The 23,631-nt window shown below is 47.8% G+C and overlaps 1 protein-coding gene across 7 annotated transcripts in view; it reads left to right on the top strand.

Annotated features, from left to right (window-relative positions):
- Window positions 1–23,631, top strand: part of CSNK1G1 (casein kinase 1 gamma 1) — a 214,087-nt gene that overhangs the window by 57,924 nt on the left and 132,532 nt on the right. Inside the window, exon 2 of one of the 7 annotated variants that reach the window (XM_063926349.1) lies at window positions 8,567–8,623. The exons of 5 other annotated variants lie outside the window; for them this stretch is intronic. The gene's annotated coding sequence lies outside the window, so the exon portion shown is untranslated. Of the gene's footprint in view, window positions 1–6,316; window positions 6,466–8,566; window positions 8,624–23,631 lie in introns of all 7 variants that reach the window. One more of the 7 variants, XM_063926350.1, reaches the window with a different exon arrangement.

The raw sequence follows: 23,631 nt of genomic DNA, 5'->3' as shown, positions 1-23,631 counted from the left end.
ATTTGCCTAGCAAACCGCATTAGCACGCATATTATGGGTACCCGATATGTTTCGCCGATCTGCGAGATTGGGCGATACATAGTCTAGTGTGTACCCAGCTTTACTGTTTTGTTTCCGGTTTATTTACTTTGAGGGGTTGCTGCAGGAATATGAAGTGTTTGTTGCAGGCAGTAATGAATGGCAGGTAGTGTGTGGGAAGGCCATACCCCTGGTGGTGGTACTTTGCAGTAGAGCACATACTAGTCCACTAGTCCCCATAGGGTTTGTTTGTTTGTTTGCAGATATTGCCAAATTGTTAAAAAAAACAAAGATTTCTTTTCCACTAGTAAATTGTATGTATTTTACATGTGCAAGCAAGTAAGGTTTTTTTTTTCTCCCTCTAACGTCCTAGAGGATGCTGGGGACTCCGTAAGGACCATGGGGATAGACGGGCTCCGCAGGAGACATGGGCACTTTAAGAAAGACTTTGGATCTGGGTGTGCACGGTCTCCTCCCTCTATGCCCCTCCTCTAGACCTCAGTTTGATACTGTGCCCAGAGGAGATGGGTGCACTTCAGGGAGCTCTCCTGAGCTTCCTGACAGAAATTATATTTGATAGGCATTTTCTTTTCAGGGAGCCTGCTGGCAACAGACTCCCTGCATCGAGGGACTGAGGGGAGAGAAGCAGACGTACTTCTGTGAGTTTCAAGGCTCTGCTTCTTAGGCTACTGGACACCATTAGCTCCAGAGGGATCGGTACGCAGGTCTCACCCTCGCCGTCCGTCCCAGAGCCGCGCCGCCGTCCCCCTCGCAGAGCCAGAAGATAGAAGCCGGGTGAGTATGAGAAGAAAAAAAGACTTCAGAGGCGGCAGAAGACTTCATGATCTTTACTGAGGTAACGCACAGCAGTGCAGCTGTGCGCCATTGCTCCCATACACCTCACACACGGCAGTCACTGTAAGGGTGCAGGGCGCAGGGGGGGCGCCCCGGGCAGCATATAGACCTCTTTTTGGCAAAAATAAGTATATGTACAGCTGGGCACTGTACATATATAAGAGCCCCCGCCAAATTTTGAGATTTTAAGTGGGACAGAAGACCGCCGCTGAGGGGGTGGGGCTTCTCCCTCAGCACTCACCAGCGCCATTTTTTCTCCACAGCACCACTGAGAGGAAGCTCCCCGGACTCTCCCCTGCTTATACCACGGTAGACAGAGGGTTTTATAGAAGAGGGGGGGCACAAAACTGGCGCATATTGTATATGTAAACAGCGCTATCTGGGTAAACATAAAATTGTGTTTTTCTCCTGGGTCATACAGCGCTGGGGTGTGTGCTGGCATACTCTCTCTCTCTGTCTCTCCAAAGGGCCTGGCGGGGAAACTATCTTCAGATAAGAGGTTCCCTGTGTGTGTGGTGTGTCGGTACGCGTGTGTCTGAGGTAGAGAGGAGGGGGAGCGTATGAATGTGAGGTCTCCGTCGGTGGATATGTGGAATGTTTTAAGTGCTAGTGTGAACTTATTGCACAAGAGATTAGACAAAGCTGAGGCTAAGGAACAATCAGGGAGTGAACCCGTGTCTGTCCCTATGTCGCCGGGACCTTCAGGGTCTCAGAAGCGCCCACTATCCCAAATAGCAGACACTGATACCGACACGGATTCGGACTCCAGTGTCGACTACGATGATGTAAAGTTACAGCCAAAAGTGGCTAAATGTATTCGATATGATTATTGCAATAAAAGAAGTGTTGCATATCACAGAGGAACCCCCTGTCCCTGACACGAGGGTACACATGTATAAGGGAAAAAAGCCTGAGGTAACTTTTCCCTCCTCACATGAGTTGAACGAATTATGTGAAAAAGCTTGGGAATCTCCAGACAAAAAACTGCAGATTCCCAAAAGGATTCTTATGGCGTATCCTTTCCCGCCAACGGACAGGGTACGGTGGGAATCATCCCCTAAGGTGGACAAAGCGTTGACACGCTTGTCAAAAAAGATAGCGCTGCCATCACAACATATGGCTACCCTCAAGGATCCTGCAGACCGCAAGCAGGAGATTACCTTGAAATCCATTTACACACATTCTGGTACATTACTCAGACCGGCAATTGCGTCAGCCTGGGTTTGTAGCGCGGTAGCAGCATGGACAGATTCCTTATCGGCGGAGATTGAGACCCTAGATAAGGATAACATTTTATTGACCCTAGGCCATATAAAGGATGCTGTCTTATATATGAGGGATGCTCAAAGAGACATTAGTTTACTGGGTTCCAGAATAAACACTATGTCAATCTCTGCTAGACGAGTCCTCTGGACTCGGCAGTGGACAGGTGATGCCGACTCAAAAAGACATATGGAGGTTTTACCTTACAAGGGGGAGGAATTGTTTGGGGAAGGTCTCCACAGCTACGGCAGGTAAATCTAATTTTTTGCCTTATGTTCCCTCACAACCTAAGAAGAAAGCGCCACATTATCAAATGCAGTCCTTTTGTTCAAATAAAAGCAAAAGAGTGCGTGGATCGTCCTTTCTTGCCAGAGGTAAGGGCAGAGGTAAAAAGCTGCACAGCACAACTAGTTCCCAGGAACAGAAATCCTCCCCGGCCTCTGCAAAATCCACCCCATGACACTGGGGCTCCGCTGGGGGAGTCCGCCCCAGTGGGGGCACGTCTTCGACTTTTCAGTCACATCTGGGTTCACTCACAGGTGGATCCCTGGGCAATAGAAATTGTTTCTCAGGGATACAAGCTGGAATTCGAAGAGGTGCCTCCTCGCCGGTTTTTCATATCGGCTCTACCGACTTCTCCCCTGGAAAGGAAGATAGTGTTAAATGCTATTCACAAATTGTGTCTTCAACAAGTGGTGGTCGAAGTTCCCCTACTTCAGAGAGGGAAGGGATACTACTCCACCCTGTTAGTAGTTCCGAAACCGGACGGTTCGGTCAGACCCATATTGAATTTAAAATCCCTGAACCTATACTTAAAACGGTTCAAGTTCAAAATGGAATCGCTCAGAGCGGTCTTCACCATCCTGGAAGGGGGGGATTTTATGGTATCCCTGGACATAAAGGATGCATACCTTCATGTTCCCATATATCCACCTCATCAGGCGTACCTGAGATTTGCGGTACAGGATTGTCATTACCAATTTCAGACGTTGCCGTTTGGGCTTTCCACGGCCCCGAGGATTTTCACAAAGGTAATGGCGGAAATGATGGTGCTCCTGCGCAAGCAGGGTGTCACAATTATCCCGTACTTGGATGATCTCCTCATAAAAGCGAGATCACGAGATCAGTTACTGAACAGTGTGTCACTTTCAGTGAAGGTGTTACAGCAACACGGCTGGATTCTCAATATCCCGAAGTCGCAGCTGGTTCCTACGACTCGTCTGAGCTTCTTGGGCATGGTTCTGGACACAGACCAGAAAAAGATTTTTATCCCGATAGAAAAGGCTCAGGAACTCATGACTCTAGTCAAGAACCTATTGAAGCCAAAACAAGTGTCTGTGCATCATTGCACTCAAGTCCTGGGAAAAATGGTGGCAACATACGAGGCCATTCCCTTCGGCAGGTTCCATGCAAGGACTTTCCAATGGGACCTATTGGACAAGTGGTCCGGGTCACATCTGCAAATTCATCAGCGGATCACCCTGTCCCCTGCGACCAACCAGTTCTGATCCAGTCAGACAACATCACCGCAGTGGCTCATGTAAACCGCCAAGGCGGCACAAGGAGCAGAGTGGCAATGGCGGAAGCCACCAAGATTCTTCGCTGGGCGGAAAATCATGTAAGCGCACTGTCAGCTGTGTTCATTCCGGGAGTGGACAACTGGGAAGCAGACTTCCTCAGCAGACACGACCTGCATCCAGGGGAGTGGGGACTTCATCGGGAAGTCTTCGCACAGATTGCAAGTCAGTGGGGACTGCCCCAGATAGACATGATGGCATCCCGTCTCAACAAAAAGTTACAGAGGTAATGCGCCAGATCAAAAGATCCTCAGGCGGTAGCAGTAGACGCCCTAGTGACACCGTGGGTGTTCCAGTCGGTTTGTGTTTCCTCCTCTTCCTCTCATACCCAAGGTATTGAGAATAATAAGAAAAAGAGGAGTGAGAACAATTCTCATTGTTCCAGATTGGCCAAGAAGGACCTGGTATCCGGATCTGCTGGAAATGCTCACAGAAGATCCGTGGCCTCTTCCTCTACGACAGGACCTGTTACAACAGGGGCCATGTCTGTTCCAAGACTTACCGCGGCTGCGTTTGACGGCATGGCGGTTGAACGCCGGATCCTAGCGGAAAAAGGAATTCCGGATGAGGTCATTCCTACGCTGATAAAGGCTAGGAAGGACGTGACATCTAAACATTATCACCGTATATGGCGAAAATATGTTTCTTGGTGTGAGGCCAGGAATGCTCCTACGGAAGAATTCCATCTGGGCCTTTTCCTGCACTTCCTACAGACTGGAGTGAATTTGGGCCTAAAGTTAGGATCCATTAAGGTTCATATTTCGGCCTTATCCATTTTCTTTCAAAAAGAAATGGCTTCTCTCCCAGAAGTACAGACTTTTGTAAAGGGAGTGCTGCATATTCAGCCTCCTTTTATACCTCCGGCGGCGCCTTGGGACCTTAACGTGGTGTTGAGTTTCCTTAAGTCGCACTGGTTTGAACCACTTCAAACGGTGGAGTTAAAATATCTCACTTGGAAGGTGGTCATGTTATTAGCCTTGGCTTTGGCTAGGCGAGTGTCGGAATTGGCGGCGTTGTCTCATAAAAGCCCCTATCTGGTTTCCCATATGGATAGGGCGGAATTGCGGACTCGCCCTCAATTCTTGCCTAAGGTGGTTTCATTTTTTCATATGAACCAACCTATTGTGGTCCCTGTGGCTACACGAGATTTGGAGGATTCTGAGTCCCTTATTGTAGTTGGGGCTTTGAAAATTTATGTGGCCAGAACGGCTAGAGTTAGGAAAACGGAAGCACTGTTTGTCCTATATGCAGCCAACAAGGTTGGCGCCCCTGCTTCGAAGCAGACTATTGCTCGCTGGATCTGTAATACCATCCAGCAGGCGCATTCTACGGCTGGATTGCCGTTACCAAAATCATTCAAGGCCCATTCCACTAGGAAGGTGGGCTCGTCTTGGGCAGCTGCCCGAGGGGTCGCGGCACTACAACTGTGCTGAGCTGCTACTTGGTCGGGTTCAAACACCTTTGCAAAATTCTATAAGTTTGATACCCTGGCTGAGGATGAGGAGGACCTAAGGTTTGCTTAATCGGTGCTGCAGAGTCATCCGCACTCTCCCGCCCGTTTGGGAGCTTTGGTATAATCCCCATGATCCTTACGGAGTCCCCAGCATCCTCTAGGACGTTAGAGAAAATAAGATTTTAAACCTACCGGTAAATCTTTTTCTCGTAGTCCGTAGAGGATGCTGGGCGCCCGTCCCAAGTGCGGACTACTTCTGCGAGACTTGTATATAGTTTTGCTTACATAAGGGTCATGTTATAGTTCCATCAGGTTGGACTGATGCTACGTTATTTTTTCATACTGTTAACTGTTTAATGGATACACAAGTTATACGGTGTGATTGGTGTGGCTGGTATGAATCTTGCCCTTGGATTAACAAAAATCCTTTCCTCGTACTGTCTATCTCCTCTGGGCACAGTTTCTCTAACTGAGGTCTAGAGGAGGGGCATAGAGGGAGGAGCTAGTGCACGCCCAGACCTAAAGTCTTTCTTAAAGTGCCCATGTCTCCTGCGGAGCCCGTCTATCCCCATGGTCCTTACGGAGTCCCCAGCATCCTCTACGGACTACGAGAAAAAGATTTACCGGTAGGTTTAAAATCTTATTTTTATTTTTTTTAATTGCGGTTCTTCAGATGAATATAATTTCCCAGTGTATCCCTCCAACTAAAATAAATTGTGCATCCCTGCTGTAAAGCTGTGCCCAAACCTAGAGGCAGTCTTTTATTTTTTTTCACCCTAAGCACAGTACAAACCTCTCCTATATAAGAGATATCTATGTTTCTCTTACGTCCTAGAGCAGGCATTCCCAACCACGGCCCTCAAGGCACGCCAGCAGTACAGGTTTTAGTGATATCCAGGCTGCAGCACAGATGGTTAAATCAAAATAACTGAGCTACTAATTAAGTCACCTGTGCTGAAGCCTGGATATCACTAAAACCTGCACTGTTAGTGTGCCTTGAGGACCATGGTTGGTAATGCCTGTCCTAGAGGATGTGGGGGGCCACTTTAGTACCATGGGTATAGACTGTTCCGCAGGAGCCTTCTGCACTTTAAGACTTTTGAACAGTGTGAACTGGCTCCTCCCTTTTATTAGGTTTTTTGTTTTACAGGGATGCTGCTGGCAGGGGCATTTAGGGAGGAGCCAGTTCACACTGTTGAAAAGTCTTAAAGTGCCGAATGCTCCTGCGGAACAGTCTATACCCATTGTACTAAAGTGGACCCCAGCATCCTCTACGGACTACGAGAAAAGGATTTACCGGTAGGTAATTAAAATCCTATTTTAACATGCTTAACTTCCAAACATCACTGCAAACACGCAGTAATAGGCATAAAGCAGACATTCTTTTTAATTAAACAACTACACTAATTAATAACAGATGTTACACTAAAATACAATACAAAACAGCCTGTAGAATATACCTGCTATGTTTAACACTGTGTATTATTACTATTCCACCCACCACAATCAATTTGCTATGAAAAAAATGTACTTTGCACAGCTTGCACTTCAGAAGATTAAAGCCATGAGATTACCTTTGGAATACCCTTTTCACACATGGAAATCCAGGTTTTTGCACGTGAACACGCATCAAGCTGGGATTTCTGTATGTGTGAATGCAAACGACCTAGAACTAAGTCCGGGACCATGACCCTGCTCCTAACTAGGGAGGCCAATCCCAGGATCGGCGGAATCCAGGGCCAAAAAATGGCCATGATTGGAAGGTCCAATCCTGAGGATTGAGGGATCAGCGTTGAGCGTCCACATGGATGCTCAGACGCTGCCCAGCTTCCTCCTTCCGGCTCCCCAGCGCAGCGCGATGTCGCGCTGCACTGCCACCGCTGGGGGAGAGAGAGACAATGTGGAGTTTCCCACCAGCCCGCCTGCGGTGTACGGTAGGTATGTGTGCAGGGCAAGGGGGCGGCCACATAGTTAACACCCAATCCCGGGAATCTCGGGATTGCCCATTTTTCAATCCTGATACCCGGGATTGAAAAATATGGCCCGGGATTGGCTTCCCTACTCCCAACCATGGTCATGGAGCTGAGACCTGGGAATTTGCCGGCATGCTAGACCTGGCAAATTCCCGGGTCACATGTCTGAAAGCTGCATAACTGGATTACACATGAGGTTCTTACTTTAGTAGCTAAAAGATCACACCATGTCAGTTTGAAGTGACCGCAAGTATACATTAGTAGTATATGGAAGTTTTAGGCTTTGTACACAGTGATGTCAATTTTGTGTGGCATATTAAAGTTTTTAACTCCAGCACAATGTCTGAAAATAACCATGATTTTCAATTAACCCATTCCCACTCTTGTTTTGTGGCTCATACCGTTGTTTGTTCTTTTTTTCTGGAGGGGGATAGGGGATGTTTATTTGTGCTGTTCGCAATCAATGGTGACAGACTGACAACCTCTTGAATGCAAGCGGAAAACACCATTAATAGTTGTATGTCAAATGCTTCACTGGACATGTAGAAAATGTCTAATTATTGATTATACAGTTTACTATGAGGGCTGGTAAACAGTCAGTCTCTCTTGTTGGCTCAAGCTGTATATCTTGGTGATCACTGCACAGAATAACATATGAGATCACCCATTGTATAGCATGGTTAATGTGTCCAAATTATTTTATTATTGTTATTTTAGCGCTATATAAAGTAATGTCTGTGCAAAATAAATAGATTATATGCATGTGAGGGGCAACAGTAGGTATTCTAAGGGGGATATATAATTATCGGTCCTGATCTCATAGGTGCGAGAGTTTTGCTATTCTCACACTTAATTGACTATGGCCCTGTATCTCTCTGCACATTATACATCTGCCCCACCTGTAGGACAGCGTGGTATTGCCAAGGACCAGCTACTTGCTTTTTTTTTTTTCCCCTTCCACCTCAGAATCAGGCCCTGTATCAAGAGTGCAACGAGTTACCGTACTTCATTCTTAAGGTCCATACACACTTAACGATATAATGAGCGATGTCGCTCATTTTCCCCCTCCTTGAGCGACGTCGCTCATTATATCGTTAAGTTTGTATGCCGCCAGCGACGACCGATGCGCGGCCCCGCGGGTCTGCAACGATCGTCGCTGTCGGTAGGGCATGCATGAAGGATGTGGACTGTCGTCCACGACCTTCATGCAGGGCTGGCGGGGGCGTGATGTCACTGAGCGATATGAGCGGTCATATCGCTCAGTGCGTACAGGCGGCCGCCGACCGGCCGGCCCGGAAGGGGGAAACGTTAGACGATGTCGCTCACAGAGCGACATCGTCTAATGTGTATGGGCCTTTACTGTATGCTTTTACTAGAAAACTTGTTTGCGCAATAAGAAATATGAAAATATGGTTATTTTATTATAGGATGATGAAGGTAACTTGATGACACGACTTTGTGTATGCAGTTCCATCAATGCAGTAGTAAGTAACACCCCTTTCACATCTATGCGTCCCGGCACCCATTCACAGCATAGGGAGAGGTGGCTCTGCTCTCCCAGCGCCGCCTCCACCCTCGCTGCCGGCTCCATACCCCCCCCCCCCCCCCCCTGCCACTATGGCAACCGACCCGGGTTGGACAGCCAGTACTAGTCTCCAATGCTGGATCCCACCTGGGAGGGCCTGTTTCCAGTTCCCGGGTGGGATCCAGCATTGGAGATGTGAAAGCGGTATTAGTGAAATATGTCTATTAAGGAGGTGTGTGTATAGTCAAATAAAATTGGTGTATGTAAAATGTTTTCTTCTAGTACAGTAGACTAAAATGGCGTGTGGACTGTATGGCCTGTTTTTAAGAAATTGATCTGGAAAACAGTTGCAAGATGCCTAGGTTTTTCTGTAAGATGGACCAGTCACTTGAATGTGACTAGTGGGTCCTACATTCTATTTGTCTCGTATTATGTGATGCAAGGTAGAGCCACGTGATACAAGGTAGAGCCACATGCTGTATTTTGCCAATTTTGTTAAGAGTACCAGTGACCAGCCAGGTTTGTATGTATGGTCAGGGTAATGCTGCCCCACATTGGTTGCATGGTTTGGTAACTTCCCAGTTTCCCTAGACACGTGACCAAATAAAATGTATGCCTATTGCTATAGATTATTAGTATTATTAATAACAATAATAACCATTACAGACAAGTACAGGGTATATTAACATAGCAGCATCAGCCTACAAGAAGTATCAGGGTGGCAGAAAACCAAGCTATTTGGTGCTGTCGAAGGGAGTATGGAGTAGAAGATAGTTTAAGTAAGAGAAGGAAAACCACATGAGGGAAGATGGCCCTGCTTGTGAAAGCTTACATTCTAAAGGGGAGGGGCAGGCAGACAGGGGTGACACAGATGGGTTTGACAGTGAGTGTTCGACAGATGGCTTAGGATGAGAGTTTGCTGGGTTTGAAAGACGTGGGTCTTGAGAGCCTCATTGAACTTTTGTAGAGAGGTGTGGAGTATGAGGGGGAGAGGTACAGAATTCCAGAGAGAGGGAGCAGGAAGTGCACAATCTTGGAGCTAGGAGTGGGAGGAGGTAATCAGTAGACAGGAGAAGCGGCGTGCATTAGCGGAGTGAAGAGGATGGGTGGGAGTGTAAATGGGAGAGGAGTCGGTGAGAGCTTTGCCAGTGTGAGAAGCTTGAATTGGATTCTGAAGTGTAAGGGAAGCCAGTGAAGGGCTTGTAAGAGAGGGGAGGTGGGCATAGTACGTTTGGTGAGGAAGATGAAGCCAGACAGCAGTATTGAGGATAGATTCGAGTGGAGAGACGTGTTTGTTAGGGATGCCAAATAGGAGAAGGTCACAGTAGTACAGCCTGGAGATGACCAATGAGTGGATAATGGTCATAGCAGCATCCTGGGTGAGAGAGGGTCTGATCCTGGAAATATTTTTATTATGAGAACAGGTTTGTGAGAGGTGCTGAATTTGAAGGAGAGAAAACGAGTAAAGGATTGCTCTAAGACAGTGCACTTGGGGGCTAGAGGAGATAGTAGTGCAATAAATAGATAAGGAAATTGCGGGAAGGTGGAAATATTATCAGCTCAGTCTTGTTAAGTGTAAGGAAACGATGGGACATCCAAGAAGAGAAAGCAGAGAGACAGTTGGAGATACAAGTGATAAGAGCGGGGGAGAGTAAAGGTAGATTTGAGTATCATCAGCATAGTTGATATTGTCAGTCAAAAGAGCTAACCTAAAAAGGACATATAGAAGAGAAAAGGAGAGGTCCAAGAGCAGAACCTTGGGGGACACTTACGGTTAGTGGAATTGGGGGGGAGGTGGAGTTATGAGAGGAGACAGAGAAGGAACAGTCGGAGAGGTAAGAGGATAGCTAGAAGAGGGCAGTATAACACAGAACGAGGGAGTGAAGAATTTGCATAAGGAGAGAGTAGTCCACAGTGTCAAAAGCAGCAGAGAGGTCAAGCAGAATGTAGGCCACTGCAGACTTTCGTGAGGGCAGTTTGGGTGGAGTGGAGAGGTCGGAAGCCAGGCTGGAATTGGTCAAGCAGAGAAGGCGAGAAATGAAAAGCAGTAAGGTGGTTGTGAACAATGGGCCTAATTCAGACCTGATCAAAGATGTGCTAAATTTAGCACATCTATGATCAGTCACACAGACATGCGGGGGGACGCCCAGCACAAGGCTAGTCCACCCTGCATGTCAGGCCCGACTACCCCGCACAAGTACAGATGCTTTTGTACTTGAAGAGTAGCTCTCCATCAGCGCAGCTCTTGCGCGCTGGCAGGGAGCTACCAGTCGATGTGAGGGTCAAAGATGAACAGGTTGGAAGAGGCATATAGCATGGACCTCAAATGTAGAGAATGTTTGGGACGGATATGGGGGTATTAGTTGGTAGGGGTAGCTAGATGGTAAAAGGACCCCAACACCACTATCTTGGTGATCCTCGGGCCAGGAGGTATGTAAGAATGTGAGGCCCCAAACAGAGAGAGCAGTAGGAGAAGTGGTGTCAGAGTGGGTGTAGTATAGCTGACCGGCGGTCTCCTGACCGCCGGTCAGCTTACCGACGCCGGGATCCCGGCGGGGAGGGGCAAGTGCAGCAAGCCCCTTGCGGGCTCGGTGGCGACCTGCGGTCGCCACGGGTTCTATTCCCACTCTATAGGTGTCGTGGACACCCACGAGTGGAAATAGTCCCTGTTGGTCGGCATGCCGACCATCGGGATACTGAGCCGGCGGGATGGTGGAGGAGGTCATGTGACTGTCGGTCAGCAGACCGCCGGTCACATGAATACCACCCGTCAGAGGGGGTAATCCAGGTTTTAGTAATGAGTAGGAGATGCAGGGAGTTGGAGATGAAAAGATCATGGGTGGGGACCAGTTTGTTACAAACAGATCTGATATTCCAGAGGGCACAGAATAGATGGTGAGAGTTTGTGGGGGAGATGAGAATGAGCTTATCAGGGGAGTTGTAACATTGAGGTGAGATTCATTTGGATGGCAGGGATAAAGCGGGTGTTGTGTTGGTGTGGGCTCCTAAGCAAGGAGGGGATTCTGCTTGAGGAGGGCAGGGAAGGAAATAGTGTGATGCTGACAGAGGTGTGGTGAGGTGACAGGGAAATGAGGGAGGGAGCAGGGCTGAGTGGTAGGCCCCTGATGGGGCAGTGGTAACTGAAAGTGGGGTAACGTGAGGAAGGGAAGGAAAGTAGAAGGGTGGACGTGAAACAGAGGAGAGAGTAGGAGACTTGGGGTGGGGGGGGGGGGGAATAGTGGTGAGGAGTGGGCAGAATAAAGTATTAGATAGACAAGGAGTGTTGGGGAGGTAATGAATTCTGCACTCAGAACTGTGAAAACAGATGCAGTTATACTAGGAAATTAGCTTGGCAGTGAGTTGTGTAGCATCAAAAATTCCTTCAATGCTATTTAATCACGGTTATCTATTCTTGTTTGGTGATAACGGTGCCAAAGTAATTTTAGCAAGGATCAGGTATAATGCCTTTTAAAAGAAAATGTAATGTATGAGGGGAATTTAATTGGCTACGAAGGGGGGCGAATTCACGTTGCGGCTGTGTTTAAACTGCAGCCCGATTCGCTCCCTTCACCCGGCCAATTCTCACCCCTTTTCACCCAAATGTGCTCTCTAAGATATGGGGTATTGAACAATTTTAAGTGAGCTGACGCTGCCGTAAGGTGAGGCGGGTGTTTTGCAAATTCGGCCAGGCGAATGTTCTCTTTAATGGGCACATTGAGTAACTTTAAATATAATGTAATCACTAAAATAAGGGGATAATGTTACTCTGTAGATGGAGGTGCTCCTCTTGCTGCAGGAACCAATGTTTTCACTCTGTATGGTTTGTGTACTGCACCTATGTGAAATGTACAAATGCTAACAATAGAACAGATGTTAATACAGTAGAAAGATCACTTAGTGGATCAGCTGGCAGCTTTAGTGATGAGGTTGGGAACAGTAAATGGCAGTGCTGGGAGCACTACAGTAACTTGAGTTCATCTGAACCTTGCAGCAACAGATGTGAGAACGGGACTGGCGTTATTTGGGTGGCTGCTGCTTCTTACTTACCTACATGGGGAATGAAGGGCACCAGCAACCTATCACAAATAGCCCCAACACCTCTGTTTACTGTAAGTCATTCAGCAATAGTGTGCTTAGGCAGCAGACCTCGGGTACAAAAGTCCACAAAGTAGTTTGGCAGGCGATTTATAGATTAAATTGCTGCTTCCATGTAGAAGAATGGAGCCTTGCAGTACGTGGACAGTGGGGAGAACACACCTTACTGCCACAGAGCATAATGTTATGATAAGTAAGATAAGGTTCCAGGTTGATTATTCATGATGGACAATGGAAGCCTGGATTTGTTAAAGAGACAGAGTGCTTACCTACTGTCTACCAGTGTAGAGGTGTAAACCTAAAGGGCAAAAAGCCTCCATGTTAGGAGATGCCTAAATGCTGCATTACCTAGGTGCAAATTGAGTCCTGTGAGCTGTTCTCACGGCAAACTCATACTGTGAATTACATTTGAAATCCAAACTCCAAATTTAGTAGATGAAATTCAAATTTTTTGTGTGCGATTGATGAGAGAGGAGTTTTAGAAACGGCAGATGAGAGGTAAGTGTTATTTCCGAATTTTACAAACTTGTATAAAAACATAGAAAAATGTGAATTGGCATTTCTCACCGGATCTTGCGTTTATCAGGAGCACGCATTTGTGCAGTGTATGCAAGCTTCATGAAACACTCTTTTTGCAAACTTGCTTCTAATTAGATTGACCCCTTAGGGCTGTATCACACACTCCGGTTTTTCTTGGATGGCAAAAAGCCGGACAAACTTTGTCCGGCTTGTTGCCATCCGGGAGAAACCGGCAGAGTCTGTCACACAGGACGGCTTTGAGCCGTGTGTGATGCTGTGCACATGCGCAGCATCAGACACGGCTTCAGAAAAAAACGTTGTGTGTGAAAGCCCCCCTTCACACACATGGTTTACTGGCTACAAAGACGGCCCGGCAGCCGGACCTTCCAGTGGTGAGACCCGGTAGCCGTGCCGTGCCCGTGCAGTGTGAAGGGACCCTACCCCTCACACTGTTAACTACAATGCCGGCACGGGAAAAAGCCGTCCGGCTTTTTCCCGGCCGGCAAAAGCCGGGTAGTGTGTTTTAGCCCTTAGTGCTAGGCTGTGTCTGTAATGGCTTCTTTTAAGGCAACCTTGTGTGTAAAACATTTCTGTCACTATAAATGAGGCAGAATTCTTGTGAGTAGTCTATACATACAGTATTAGTGATCTACAGATTAGAACTAACGATAATGAATCTGCTTGGTGCCCAGAAACCTAAAGGCCCATATAGACGGGCCGATGCAGGAGAGATGTGTGCTGAGCGAAGCGCTCAGCACACATCTCTCCCGCCGCTCAGCACAGCGCGATCTGCGATCAGCGGGGGAAGTGAGCGACCCGCTAGATTGGCCTGCATGCAGGCCAATCTAGCAGCAGCAGCGATAGCGATGTGCGGGGCCGCGCATCGCTATCGCTGAGGGGGCTACACACGGAGCGATCATGCTGATATTCTAAGCAATCTAGTCAGATGGCTTAGAATATCGTTCCGTGAGTACCCCCCTTAAGTCCATCGCTCCACCCTCTATTCAGTACTCCTTTTCCAGTGTAAGTGGTCAGGAGGACCAAGCAAAGGCATTGTTGCAGTACACACCACACCTCACAAGCAGGAAGTTTCAAGTGCTGATGAAGGAGCCTGATGTTGATGGCGACTATTTTCCTACAGCTAGTGTCACCTTGTTGTCGTGCAGCTCACCCTTACAGACTACACAGTAAGTGGACTCACTGACGGAGTGAACCATGGTTGTAGATTGGTGCAGGGTTGGGACAGTAATCAAGGAAACATTAACCTGGGTGGTGGTTTCCCAGATCAAAGTCCTTTGATCTATGAAAATCAGCCAGCAGCCGGCAGGGTTGAGATCTGTGGTTATTTATAGCAACAGAGAAAGGGAGGAATAATGACGTTCTGGTAAGGCTGAAGAGTAGGAGGATTTCATTTATAAAAATAAAAGCTACGGTTATAACACGCCTTTTTCTACCTGCACAAAACTTGTTTTAGCCTTAGACTGTTAAATTCACATTATTATTTTAGATAACCCATTTTAAAAACCTGACCTTTAAAAAAAACAAAAAACAAAAACTGCATAAACCTAAATTGGAAGGGAAATTAGAGAACATCACAATCTTCATTAGAATGTTCAAAAGCTGTAACAGTACTAGGAATACAGAATTTGCTTTCTGTTCAGGCCGAATGTCTGCGGTTTGTACTGTTTCGGTGTTATTTATTCTTTGTGATTGGCAACACATGTTTTTGCCAGAGAGATTATACAGGAGAGTGAGAATTCTATTTTCTCTAGTTTTGTCCATAGTTCTTCTGCTGCCCCTCCTGTATATTACACAAACTAAAAGAAATAGATATTGTGCTCATTAGTCTTGATTTAGTAACATAATGTGAAAACTGCTCAGTGTAGCAAGCCGTACACTGTAGTTTGATGTACCAGTCAGACTATATTAGGTTTGCTCAGCCTTTGTATTCTGTTACAGTTACGATTTAATAAAATAAGAAATTATTGACAAGCTTTCCAGACCTTGTGCAGCTGCTGCTTGCAGTATTTGAGGATTCAATTACCTGTAAAGAACAAAAAAAAATCAAGTTCATTGTTTTGTTACTGGCAGTATTTGAAGAATGGTCTTTGTTGTTGAAGTTTGGAGCAATTTACAGCCTTGCTAAAATAACTTTCTGAGGTGGCCTTGTACCATTACCCAGTATCAACATCTGTTACATCAGTATGACATCTTTATGTCAGAAAGTGCTATAAAAGAAACTAATCCAGTTTATTGTATGCCAAAATAAACTTGTCCCTTTTAAGATAAACAAGCAGGTATATTCCTGATTGTGATTATGTAGAAATTTAAAAGGGCAATGGTTTTATACTAGCAAAACACCACTAGTGAAAACGGGATGCAGTCAGTTTACCGGCTGTCTGGATCCCGGCGTTCAGGAGACATACGCTGGAATCCTGACACCGGGGCGGTTTTTCCACTTGGTTGGTGTATCTATGCTACCAACCAAGTGGGAATAGAACCCAATGCGTGGCAAGCGGACTCGCTGATGGGATTCTGGCAGACAGGATGCCACTGTCAGTATAGTGACAGCCCGCATTCCGTCTGCTAGGATATCGTATGTATTCCGTAAAAACATTTCAGGCTGAACTGTTTTTGAACACGATGCTTAGTAAAAAAAAAAATCTATTGATTGAATGGATTCAGATGCGGTTGGAGCAGTTATCGCTGCTGCTCACATAGAAACGCCAAAAAAGCCTGCTTGCATTAGTGATTTGAACTGCGCCCTAAAACGAAACGTCTGATCATCTGCAACACTAACGGCTGGGGTTGGTTATGCCGGCCGCTGCAGCTGCAACCAAGAGGCCATGAAGTCTGTTTTCTGATGGAGATCTTGGCCACATCCCTCCCCCCCCCCCCCCCCCTCCTCAAATGATTACGACACACCTCCATTTTAGGAAACTGAGGTCACTGCCATCCCCTTCCCAACTCACTGACAGTCTGTTGGCGATCTGTGGGCCTAATTCAGATCTGATCGCAGCAGCAAATTTGTTCTCTAATGGGTAAAACCATGTGCACCGCAGGTGGGGCAGATATAACATGCAGAGAGAGTTAGATTCGGGTGGGGTGTGTTTAAACTGAAATCTAAATTGCAGTGTAAAAATAAAGCAGCCAGTATTAACCCTGCACAGAAACAATATAACCCACTCAAATCTAAATTTCTCTAACGTCCTAGTGGATGCTGGGGACTCCGTAAGGACCATGGGGAACAGACGGGCTCCGCAGGAGACAGGGCACTCCAAGAAAGAATTTGGATACTGGTGTGCTCTGGCTCCTCCCTCTATGTCCCTCCTCCAGTTTGAATCTGTGCCCGGACGAGCTGGGTGCTACTTAGTGAGCTCTCCTGAGCTTGCTATAAGAAAGTATTTTGTTAGGTTTTTTATTTTCAGGGAGCTCTGCTGGCAACAGACTCCCTGCATCGTGGGACTGAGGGGAGAGAAGCAGCCCTACTCTCTGAAGATAGGTCCTGTTTCTTAGGCTACTGGACACCATTAGCTCCAGAGGGATCGTACACAGGATCTCACCCTTTGTGGTCCGATCCCGGAGCCGCGCCGCCGTCCCCCTCGCAGAGCCGGAACACAGAAGCCGGGTGAAAGAAGCAAGAAGACTTCGAAATCGGCGGCAGAAGACTCCAGTCTTCATATGAGGTAGCGCACAGCACTGCAGCTGTGCGCCATTGCTCCCACACTACACCCACATACTCCGGTCACTGTAAGGGTGCAGGGCGCATGGGGGGGGGGGGCGCCCTGGGCAGCAATTAGAGACCTCTTTGGCAAAAGTTTGCATAATATACAGTTGGGCACTGTATATATGTATGAGCCCCCACCAAAATTGTACATGAAAGCGAGACAGAAGCCCGCCGTCGTGGGGGCGGGGCTTCTTCCTCAGCACTCACCAGCGCCATGTTTTTTCTCCACAGCACCACTGAGAGGAAGCTCCCCAGTCTCTCCCCTGCAGTTACACGGTAGAAGAGGGTAAAAAGAGAGGGGGGGCACATAATTAGGCGCAAAAATCAATTTCTCTGACGTCCTAGTGGATGCTGGGAACTCCGTAAGGACCATGGGGAATAGCGGCTCCGCAGGAGACTGGGCACATCTAAGAAAGATTTAGGACTACCTGGTGTGCACTGGCTCCTCCCACTATGACCCTCCTCCAGACCTCAGTTAGAATCCTGTGCCCGGCTCGAGCTGGATGCACACTAGGGGCTCTCCTGAGCTCCTAGAAAGAAAGTATATTTTAGGTTTTTTATTTTACAGTGAGACCTGCTGGCAACAGGCTCACTGCATCGAGGGACTAAGGGGAGAAGAAGCGAACCTACCTGCTTGCAGCTAGCTTGGGCTTCTTAGGCTACTGGACACCATTAGCTCCAGAGGGATCGACCGCAGGACCCGTCCTTGGTGTTCGTTCCCGGAGCCGCGCCGCCGTCCCCCGTACAGAGCCAGAAGCGCGAAGATGGTCCGGAAAATCGGCGGCAGAAGACTTCAGTCTTCACCAAGGTAGCGCACAGCACTGCAGCTGTGCGCCATTGCTCCTCATGTACACCTCACACTCCGGTCACTGATGGGTGCAGGGCGCTGGGGGGGGGGGCGCCCTGAGCAGCAATAAAAACACCTTGGCTGGCAAAATAATCACAATATATAGCCCCAGAGGCTATATATGTGATAAATACCCCTGCCAGAATCCATAAAAAAGCGGGAGAAAAGTCTGCGAAAAAGGGGCGGAGCTATCTCCCTCAGCACACTGGCGCCATTTTCTCTTCACAGTGCAGCTGGAAGACAGCTCCCCAGGCTCTCCCCTGTAGTTTTCAGGCTCAAAGGGTTAAAAAGAGAGGGGGGGCACTAAATTTAGGCGCAATATGGTATATACAAGCAGCTATTACGAAAAATTCACTCAATATAGTGTTAATCCCTACATTATATAGCGCTCTGGTGTGTGCTGGCATACTCTCTCTCTGTCTCCCCAAAGGGCTTTGTGGGGTCCTGTCCTCAGTCAGAGCATTCCCTGTGTGTGTGCGGTGTGTCGGTACGGCTGTGTCGACACGTTTGATGAGGAGGCTTATGTGGTGGCAGAGCAGATGCCGATAAATGTGATGTCGCCCCCTGTGGGGCCGACACCAGAGTGGATGGATAGGTGGAAGGTATAAACCGACAGTGTCAACTCCTTACATAAAAGGCTGGATGACGTAACAGCTGTGGGACAGCCGGCTTCTCAGCCCGCGCCTGCCCAGGCGTCTCAAAGGCCATCAGGGGCTCAAAAACGCCCGCTCCCTCAGATGGCAGACACAGGTGTTGACACGGAGTCTGACTCCAGTGTCGACGAGGTTGAGACATATACACAATCCACTAGGAACATCAGTTACATGATCCCGGCAATAAAAAATGTGTTACACATTTCTGACATTAACCCAAGTACCACTAAAAAAGGGTTTTATGTTTGGGGAGAAAAAGCAGGCAGTGTTTTGTTCCCCCATCAAATGAGTGAATGAAGTGTGAAAAAGCGTGGGTTCCCCCGATAAGAAACTGGTAATTTCTAAAAAGCTACTGATGGCGTACCCTTTCCCGCCAGAGGATAAGTTACGCTGGGAGATATCCCCTAGGGTGGATAAGGCGCTCACACGTTTGTCAAAAAAGGTGGCACTGCCGTCTTAGGATAAGGCCACTTTGAAGGTGCCTGCTGATAAAAAGCAGGAGGCTATCCTGAAGTCTGTATTTACACACTCAGGTACTATACTGAGACCTGCAATTGCCTCAGCATGGATAGTGCTGATGCGGCGTGGTCTGATACCCTGTCTGATAATAATACCCTAGACAGGGATAATATAAAAGACGTCGTCTTATATATGAGGGATGCACAGAGGGATATTTGCCGGCTGGCATCCCGAATTAATGCAATGTCCATTCTGCCAGGAGGGTATTAGGGACCCGGCAGTGGACAGGTGATGCTGACTTTAAAGGCACATAGAGATTCTGCCTTATAAGGGTGAGGAATTGTTTGGGGAGGGTCTTTGGGACCTTGTATCCACAGCAACAGCTGGGAAAGAAAAAAGTTTTACCTCAGGTTTCCTCACAGCCTAAGAAAACTGTATTATCAAGTACAGTCCTTTCGGCTTCAGAAAAGCAAGCGGGTCAAAGGCGCTTCCTTTCTGCCCAGAGACAAGAAACAAAAATCTTCCCCTGCTGCCTCTGAGTCCACCGCATGTCACTGGGACTCCACAGGTGGAGCCAGGTGCGGTGGGGGCGTGTCTCGGGAACTTCAGCGACTTCTGGGCTCGCTCACAGGTAGATCCCTGGGTTCTGCAAGTTGTATCACAGGGATACAAGCTAGAGTTCGGGGCGACTCCCCCTCGCCGTTACCTCAAATCAGCCTTGCCTGCTGCCCTCGGAGAGGTAATACTGGCGGAAATTCACAAGCTGTACTTCCAGCAGGTGATAATCAAGGTACCCCTCCTTTAACAAGGCCGGGGTTACTATTCCACAATGTTTGTGGTACCGAAACCTGAGGGTTCGGTGAGACCCATTTTAAAATTGGGATCCTTGAACACGCATATAAAAAAATTCAAGTTCAAGATGGAATCGCTCAGGGCGATTATTGCAAGCCTGGACGAGGGAGATTACATGGTATATCGGGACATCAAGGATGCTTGCCTGCATGTCCCATTTACCATCCTCACCAGGAGTACCTCAGATTTGTGGTACATGATTGTCATTACCAATTCCAGACATTGCCGTTGGGCCTGTCCACGGCACCGAGGGTATTTACCAAGGTAATGGCCGAAAGGATGATACCCCTTCGGAAAAAGGGAGTTTTAAATTATCCCATACTTGGACGATCTCCTGATAAAGGCGAGGTCCAGGGAGCAGTTGTTGGTAGGGGTAGCACTATCTCTGAAGTGCTACAACAGCACGGTCGAATTCTAAATATTCCAAAGTAACAGCTGGTCCCTACGACACATCTACTGTTCCTGGGAATGGTTCTGGAGGAGAAGGCCAAGGAGCTGTCATCTCTAGTCAGAGGCCTCGTGAAACCAAAACAGGTGTCGGTGCATCACTGCACGCGAGTCCTGGGAAAAATGGTAGCTTTCTACGAAGCAATTCCATTCGATAGGTTCCATGCAAGAACTTTTCAGTGGAACCGGTTGGACAAGTGGTCCAGGTCGCATATCAGATGCATCGTCTGATAACCCTGTCTCCATGGACTAGGGTGTCTCTGCTGTGGTGGCTGCGGAGTGCTCATCTTCAAGAGAGCCGCAGAGTCGGCATACAGGACTGGGTCCTGGTGACCACGAATGCCAGCCTTCAAGGCTGGGGGGCAGTCACACAGGGAAGTATCTTCCAGGGACTATGGTCAAACCAGGAGATTTCCCTACACAAAAATATTCTGGAACTGAGGGACATTTACAATGCCCTAAGTCAAGCAAAACCCCTGCTTCAAAACCAGCCGGTACTGATTCAGTCAGACAACATCACAGCGGGCGCCCATGTAAACCAACAGGGCGGCACAAGAAGCAGGATGGCGATGGCAGAAGCCACAAGGATTCTCCGAGGGGCGGAGAGTCATGTCAGCAGTGTTCATTCCCGGAGTGGACAACTGGGAAGCAGATCTTCTCAGCAGACACGACCTCCACCTGGGAGAGTGGGGACTTCATCCAGAAGTCTTCCAAAGGATTGTACACCATTGGGAAAGGCCACAGGTGGACATGATGGCGTCCCGCCTCAACAAAAAGCTATAAAAGATATTGCGCCAGGTCAAGGGACCCTCAGGCGATAGCTGTGGACGCTCTGGTAACACCGTGGGTGTACCAGTCGGTTTATGTGTTCTCCCCTCTGCCTCTCATACCCAAGGTACTGAGAATAATAAGAAGGAGAGGAGTAAGAACTATACTCGTGGTTCCGGATTAGCCAAGAAGAGCTTGGTACCCAGAACTTCAAGGAATGATCTCAGAGGACCCATTGCCTCTGCCGCTCAGACAGGACCTGCTGCAGCAGGAGCCCTGTCTGTTCCAAGACTTACCGCGGCTGCGTTTGACGGCATGGCGGTTGAACACCGGATCCTAAAGGAAAAAGGCATTCCGGAGGAAGTAATTCCTACGCTGATTACGGCTAGGAAAGATGTGACCGCAAAACATTATCACCGCATATGGCAAAAATATGTTGCTTGGTATGAGGCCAGGAAGGCCCCAACAGAGGAATTTCAACTGGGTCGAATTCTGCACTTCCTACAGTCAGGAGTGACTATGGGCCTAAAATTGGCTTCCATTAAGGTCCAGATTTCGTCTCTGTCGATTTTCTTCCAGAGAGAACTGGCTTCACTGCCTGAAGTTCAGACATTTGTAAAGGGAGTGCTGCATATTCAGCCCCAACTTGTGCCTCCAGTGGCACCTTGGGATCTCAGCGTGGTGTTGAGATTCCTAAAATCATGGAGCTACTTAAAACCGTGGATCTGAAATATCTCACGTGGAAAGTGGTCATGTTGTTGGCCTTGGCTTCGGCCAGGCGTGTATCAGAAATGGCGGCTTTGTTAGGTATAAGCCCTTATCTGATTTTCCATATGGATAGGGCAGAATTGAGGACTCGTCCCCAGTTTCTCCCTAAGGTGGTATCGGCTTTTCAATCGAACCAAACTATTGTAGTGCCTGCGGCTACAAGGGACTTGGAGGATTCCAAGTTACTGGACGTAGTCAGGGCCTTGAAAATTTATGTTTCCAGGACGGCTAGAGTCAGAAAAACTGACTCGCTATTTATCCTGTATGCACCCAACAAACTGGGTGCTCCTGCTTCTAAGCAGACTATTGCTCGCTGGATTTGTAGTACAATTCAGCTGGCGCATTCGGCGGCTGGACTGCCGCATCTTAAATCAGTAAAAGCCCATTCCACGAGGAAAGTGGGCTCATCTTGGGCGGCTGCCCGAGGGGTTTCGGCTTTACAACGTTGCCGAGCTGCTACTTGGTCAGGGGCAAACATGTTTGCTAAATTCTACAAATTTTATACCCTGGCTGAGGAGGACCTGGAGTTCTCTCATTCGGTGCTGCAGAGTCATCCGCACTCTCCCGCCCGTTTGGGAGCTTTGGTATAATCCCCATGGTCCTTACGGAGTACCCAGCATCCACTAGGACGTCAGAGAAAATAAGATTTTACTCACCGGTAAATCTATTTCTCGTAGTCCGTAGTGGATGCTGGGCGCCCATCCCAAGTGCGGATTGTCTGCAATACTTGTATATAGTTATTGCCTAACTAAAAGGGTTATTGTTGAGCCATCTGTTGAGAGGCTCTATTATGTTCATACTGTTAACTGGGTATAATATCACGAGTTATACGGTGTGATTGGTGTGGCTGGTATGAGTCTTACCCGGGATTCAAAAATCCTTCCCTATTGTGTCAGCTCTTCCGGGCACAGTATCCTAACTGAGGTCTGGAGGAGGGTCATAGTGGGAGGAGCCAGTGCACACCAGGTAGTCCTAAATCTTTCTTAGATGTGCCCAGTCTCCTGCGGAGCCACTATTCCCCATGGTCCTTACGGAGTTCCCAGCATCCACTACGGACTACGAGAAATAGATTTACCGGTGAGTAAAATCTTATTATAAACAGCAGCTACTGGGTTAACATTAAGTTACTGTGTTATTCCTGGGTTAATAGTGCTGGGGTGTGTGCTGGCATACTCTCTCTCTGTCTCTCCAAAGGGCCTTATGGGGGAATTGTCTTCAGATGAGCATTCCCGGAGTGTGTGGTGTGTCGGTACGTGTGTGTCGACATGTCTGAGGTAAAAGGCTCCCCTAAGGAGGAGATGGAGCAAATGTGTGTGTGAGAGGGTGTCTCCGTCGACAACGCCGACACCTGTTTGGATATGTGTAATTAAGTGCTAAGGTGAATTTATTGCACAAAAGATTAGAAAACAGACAGGGAATCTACCCATGTCTGTCCCTATGTCGCAGAGACCTTTAGAGTCTCTCAATGCTCACTATCCAAAATAATAGACACTGATATCGACACGGAGGTTGACTCCAGTGTCGACTACGATCATGCAAAGTTACAGCCAAAATGGCAGAAAAGTATTCAATATATGATTATTGTAATAAAAGATGATTTGCATATCACTGATGACTCATCTGTCCCTGACACAAGGGTAGACATGTTTAAGGGGAAGAAAGCTGAGGGTAAATTTCCCTCCTCTCATGATGAAAAAAAGCGGGAATCTCCAGACAAGAGACTGCAGTTTCCCACAAAGAATTCTCAGGCAGTATCCTTTCCCCACTAGGGCCAGGATATGATGGGAATCTTCCCCTAGGGTGTCACGTTTGCCCAAAAGGTAGCCCTGACG

This window comes from Pseudophryne corroboree, chromosome 6 (genome assembly GCF_028390025.1).
Source record: "Pseudophryne corroboree isolate aPseCor3 chromosome 6, aPseCor3.hap2, whole genome shotgun sequence".
Lineage (NCBI taxonomy): Eukaryota > Metazoa > Chordata > Amphibia > Anura > Myobatrachidae > Pseudophryne > Pseudophryne corroboree.
This window is presented reverse-complemented; position numbering and strand designations above follow the sequence as displayed.